The sequence below is a fragment of the Cetorhinus maximus genome, chromosome 6 (genome assembly GCF_964194155.1).
Source record: "Cetorhinus maximus chromosome 6, sCetMax3.hap1.1, whole genome shotgun sequence".
In the NCBI taxonomy this organism is placed as follows: domain Eukaryota; kingdom Metazoa; phylum Chordata; class Chondrichthyes; order Lamniformes; family Cetorhinidae; genus Cetorhinus; species Cetorhinus maximus.
Window position 1 is genome coordinate 816,711 of NC_135884.1, and position 6,000 is coordinate 822,710.

At 45.2% G+C, this 6,000-nt stretch overlaps 1 pseudogene; it reads left to right on the top strand.

Moving 5' to 3' along the window:
* The window catches only part of LOC144681437 (hyaluronidase pseudogene), a 41,778-nt pseudogene extending 36,016 nt beyond the window's left edge, over positions 1-5,762 (top strand).
* The last annotated feature ends 238 nt before the right edge of the window (positions 5,763-6,000 follow it).

The following is a 6,000-nucleotide window of genomic DNA, read 5'->3' on the forward strand; positions in this document are numbered from 1 at the left end:
TATAACTGAGCGGTTTGCTATAACTGAGCGGTTTGCTATAACTGAGCGGTTTGCTATAACTGAGCGGTTTGCTATAACTGAGCGGTTTGCTATAACTGAGCGGTTTGCTATAACTGAGCGGTTTGCTATAACTGAGCGGTTGGATATAACTGAGCGGTTGGATATAACTGAGCGGTTGGATATAACTGAGCGGTTGGATATAACTGAGCGGTTGGATATAACTGAGCGGTTGGATATAACTGAGCGGTTGGATATAACTGAGCGGTTGGATATAACTGAGCGGTCGGATATAACTGAGTGGTTTGCTAGGCCATTTCTGAGGGCAGTGAAGAGCCAAGCACTTTTCTGTGGATCTGGAGTCACATGTAGACCAGACCAGGTAAGGATGACAGGTTTCCTTCCCTAAAGAATCTCACATCTACAAGGTGCACTGCAGGAATTCACCAAGGCTCCTTCGACAGCACCTTCCAAACCCTCAACTACGGCCTAGAAGGACAAGGGCAGCAGATAGATGGGAACACCACCACCTGGAAATTCCCCTCCAAGTCACTCACCATCCTGACTTGGAAATATATCACTGTTCCTTCACTGTCACTGGGTCAAAATCCTGGCACTCCCTCCCTAACAGCACTGTGGGTGTACCTACACCACATGGACTGCAGCGGTTCAAGAAGGCAGCTCACCACCACCTTCTCAAGGGCAACTGGGGATGGGCAATAAATGCTGGCCCAGCCAGCGACACCCACATCCCGTGGATGAATAAAAAAAATATATAAAGAACGGCAAAGAAACTAAAAGGTTAATCAGGAAAAAGAAACTAGAGTATGAGAGGAAGCTAGCTAGAAATGTAAAAATGGATAGCAAGAGTTTCTACAGGTATTTAGAAAGGAAAAGAGTAAGTAAAGTGAGTGTTGGTCCTCCAGAGAGTGACAGTGGGGAGTTAATAGTAGATAATAAGGATGTGGTGGATGAAATGAACAAATATTTTACTTCTGTCTTCACTGTAGAGGATACAAATACATTCCAGTAGTAGCTGTAAATCAGGAGGTGGAAGGGAGAGGGGAACTTGGTGAAATTACAATCACTGGGGAAGCAGTACTGAGCAAACTGATGGAGCTGTGGGCTGACAAGTCTCTGGGTCCTGATGGACTTCATCCTAGAGTCTTAAAAGAGGTGGCTAATGAGGTAGTAGATGCGCTGGTGTTAATTTTCCAAAATCCGCTAGATTCTGGAAAGGTTCCATCAGACTGGAAAGTAGCAAATATAACCCTTCTATTCAAGAAGGGAGGGAGGTAGAAAACAAGAAACTTTAGGCCAGTTAGCTTGACGTCTGTCAGGGGAAGATGTTAGACTTGATCATTAAAGAGATTATAGCTGGGCACTTAGAGAAACTCAAGGTAATCAGAAAGGGTCAGCATGGTTTTGTGAAAGGGAAATCTTGTTTAACAAATTTACTGAAAATCTTTGAGGGAGTAAAATGCACTGTGGATAAAGGGGAACCTGTAGACGTGCTGTACTTGGATTTCCAGAAGGCATTTGATAAGGTGCCACATCAGAGGTTATAGTCCAAAATAAAAGTGCATGGTGTAGGGGGTAACATTAGCATGGATAGAGGATTGACTGGCTGGCAGAAAGCAGAGAGTTGGCATAAATGCGTCCTTTTCTGATTGGCAGGATGTGATGAGTGGCGTCCTACAGGGGTCTGTACTGGGGCCTCAACTTTTTACAATTTATATCAATAACTTAGATCATACAAATATACAAACAAGGAGCAGGAGTAGGCCATTCAGCCCCTCGAGCCTGCTCCACCATTTAATCATGCTGAACCATGGCTGGTCTGATAGTAACCTGGAATCTGCATCCCACCCACCCCCGATAACCTTTCACCCCCTTGCTTACCAAAAATCTATCCACCTCCGCCTTAAAAATATTTGAAGGCTTTGCTTCCACCACCTTTTCAGGAAGGGAATTCCAAAGAATCACAACTCTCTGAGTGTAAAGATTTTGCCTCATCTCCATTTTAAATGGGCAATTCCTAATTGTTAAACATTGACCCCTAGTTCTAGATTCTCCCACAAGAGGAAACATCCTCTCCACATCCACCCTGTCAAGTCCCCTCAGGATCTTATAAGTTTCAATCAAGTCACCTCTTACTCTTCTAAACTCCAGGGGATACAAGCCTAGCCTGTCCAACCTTTCCTCATAAGACAACCCACCCATTCCAGGTATTAATCTAGTAAACCTTCTCTGAACTGCTTCTAATGCACTTACATCCTTCCTTAAATAAGGTGACCAATACTGTATACTGTACTCCAGATGTGGTCTTACTAGTGCTCTGTATAACTGAAGCATAACCTCCCTATTTTGTATTCAATTCCCCTCACAATAAACGATAACATTCTGTTAGCTTCCCTAATTTCTTGCTGTACCTGATACTAGCCTTTTGTGATTCATGCACTAAGACACCCAAGTCCCTCTGCATCTCAGAGCTCTGCAATCTCCGAAGGCATGGTAGCTAAATTTGCAGATGATACAATGATAAGTAGGAAAGTATGTTGTGAAGAGGATATAAGGAGGTTGCAGACGGATAATGATAGGTTGAGTGAGGGGGCAAAAATCTTGCAAATGGAGTAACAGTGCTATCAAGCTGCACTTGCTTAGCAATAACCTGCTCACTGACGTCCAGTTTGGGTTCTGCCAGGGCCACTCAGCTCCTGACCTCATTACACCCTTGGTCCAAACATGGACAAAAGAGCTGAACTGCCAAGGTGAGGTGGGAGTGATTGTCCTTGACATCAAGGCAGCATTTGATCGAGTGTGGCATCAAGGACCCCTAGCAAAACTGGAGTCAATGGGAATCAGGGAAAAACTTTCCACTGGTTGGAGTCACACCTAACACAAAGGAAGATAGTTGTGGTTGTTGGAGGTCAGTCATCTCAGCTCCAGGACATCACTGCAGGAATTCCTCAGGTTAGTGTCCTTGGCCCAACCATCTTCAGCTGCTTCATCATTGACCTTCCTTCCATCATAAGGTCAGAAGTGGGGATGTTCGCTGATGATTGCACGATGTTCAGCACCATTCGTGACTCCTCAGATACTGAAGCAGTCCATGTCCAAATTCAGGAGGACCTGGACAATATTCTGGCTTGGGCTGACAAGTGGCAAGTAACATTCACGCCACACAAGTGCCAGGCAATGACCATCTCCAACAAAACAGAATCCAACTATCACCCCTTGATGTTCAATGGCATTACCATCACTGAATCCCCCACTATCAACATCCTGGGGGTTACCATTGACCAGAAACTGAACTGGATTAGCCATATAAATACTGTGGCTACAAGAGCAGGTCAGAGGCTAGGAATCCTGCGATGCGTAACTCACCTCCTGACTCCCCAAAGCCTGTCCACCATCTACAAGGCACAAGTCAGGAGTGTGATGGAATACTCTCCACTTGCCTGGATGAGTGCAGCTCCCACAACACTCAAGAAGCTTGACACCGTCCAGGACAAAGCAGCCCGATTGATTGGCACCACATCCACAAACATTCACTCCCTCCACCACCGATGCACAATAGCAGCACTGTGTACCATCTACAAGATGCACTGCAGGGATTCACCAAGGGTCTTCGACATCACCTTCCAAACACACGACCACAACCATCTAGAAGGACAAGGGCAGCAGATAAATGGGCACACCACCTGGAGGTTCCCCCCCAAACCACTCACCATCCTGACTTGGAAATATATCGCCGTTCTTTCACTGTCACTGGGTCAAAATCCTGGAGCTCCCTCCCTAACAGCACTGTGGGTGTACCTACACCACATGGACTGCAGTGGTTCAAGAAGGCAGCTCACCACCACCTTCTCAAGGGCAATTAGGGATGGGCAATAAATGCTGGCCCAGCCAGCGAAGCCCACATCCCATGAATGAATTTTTTTAAATGTGTGAAAATGTGAAGTTGTTCACTTTGGTAGGAAGAATAAAAAAGCAGAGTATTACTTAAATGGAGAACAGCTACAGAATTCCGAGGTGCAGAGAGATCTAGGTGTTCTAGTGCATGAGTCACCAAAAGGTGCCTTGTACAGCAAGTAATTAAGAAGGCTAATGGAATGCCATCCTTTATTATGAGAGGAATTGAACATAAAAGTAAGGATGTTATGCTTCAGTTATACAGGGCATTGGTGAGACTGCATCTCGAATACTGTGTGCAGTTTTGGTCTCCTTATTTAAGGAAGGATGTAAATGTATTGGAGACGGTTCAGAGGAGTTTTACTGGATTGATACCTGGAATAAGTGGGTTGTCTTACGAGGAAAGGTTGAACAGACTGGGCTTATTTTCACTGGAGTTTAGAAGAGTGAGGGGTGATTTGATTGAAGTTTACAAGATCCTGAACGGCCTTGACAAGGTGAACGTGGAAAGGATGTTTCCTCTTGTGGGTGAGTCTAGAACTAGGGGTCATTGTTTTAAAATTAGGGGTCACCCTTTTAGGACAGTGATGAGGGGAAATTTTTTCTCTGAGGGTTGTGTGACTTTGGAACTCTCTGCCTCAGAAGGTGGTGGGGGTGGAGTCATTGAATATTTTTAAGGCTGAGGTAGATAGATTCTTGTTAGGCAAGGGAATCACAGGTTATCGGGGTTAAATGGGAATGTGGAATTCGAAATACATGATGATCAGCCATGATCTTATTGAATGATGGAGCAGGCTCGAGGGGCTGAATGGCCAACTCCTGCTCCTATTTCTTATGTTCTTAGTGTTGATCTCATTGAGGTGTTTAATGATTAAAGGATCTGACAGGGTTGATAGAGAGAAACTATTTCCTCTGGTGGGAGAGTCCAGAACAAGAGGGCAGAACCTTCAAATTTGAACCCGGCCGTTCTGGGGTGATGTCAGAAGCTCCGCTTCACACAAAGCGGAGTGGGAATCTGGAACCTTCTCCCCCAGAAAGCTGTGGAAACTGGGGACCAATTGAAGCTTTCAAGACCATAATGGTTGGATTTCTGTTGGGTAAGGAAATCGAGGGATCGAAAGCAGTTCAGATACAGATTGGCCATAATCTCACTGACCGCAGAACAGGCTTTGATGGACTGAACTTCCTGTTCCTGTGAGGGCAAAGATGAACCAGGTGATTTCTTAAAGCTGTGAATGTTTTAGCACAGGGAGCCATTGACACAGCGACTGGGTCTCAAGTGAACTCACTCCATGGGTAATGGGGTCTGAAGGTGTTCAATGTGCTTAATGTGGAGTGTGTTTGAGGGGCTGAATGGCCTCTTCCTGCTTCTAATGTTACTGCGAATTGTTGGTGCATTGCCTTCACTGATCGACATGTTCAATTTCTCTCTTTCTCTCCCTCTGTCTGTGCAGGCAAATTGCCAACACGTGAAAGATTATGTGAAGAGTATCCTGGGACCCTATGTTGTGAATGTCACAGTTGCAGCTCAGACCTGCAGTCAGTATCTGTGCAGCAAACATGGTCGATGTTATCGAAAGTATCCTGAGGAAAACACTTACCTACACTTGAGTAAAAGGTCCTTTCAGATAGTCACACGGACCGATCGTAGTACATTCAGGGTGTACACCAAAGGCAAATTAAGCTTTTGGGACAAGCACCAATTGAAAGCACAATTTGAGTGCCAATGCTACAAGGGCTGGAATGGGCAATACTGCAGTCAGTCAAAAGGCACTTACTGCCATTGTAAAGGATACAGATCCCTGCTCATCGCTGCTCTCTCACTGCTCATCGTTTGGTTCCTCTGCTGACATGTGCAACCTTCTCACAATGAGGATCAATCTCCTGTAACTTGAAAAACTCACTCTTATATTGTTAACTGTGCGTGTGTATGTGTGTCAACACACTTACGCTGACTCTCACACTCACACTGACTTTCACACACTCACACTGACACACTCACACTCACACTGACTTTCACACACTTACACTGACTCTCACACTCACACTGACTTTCACACACTCACACTGACTTTCACATACTCACAC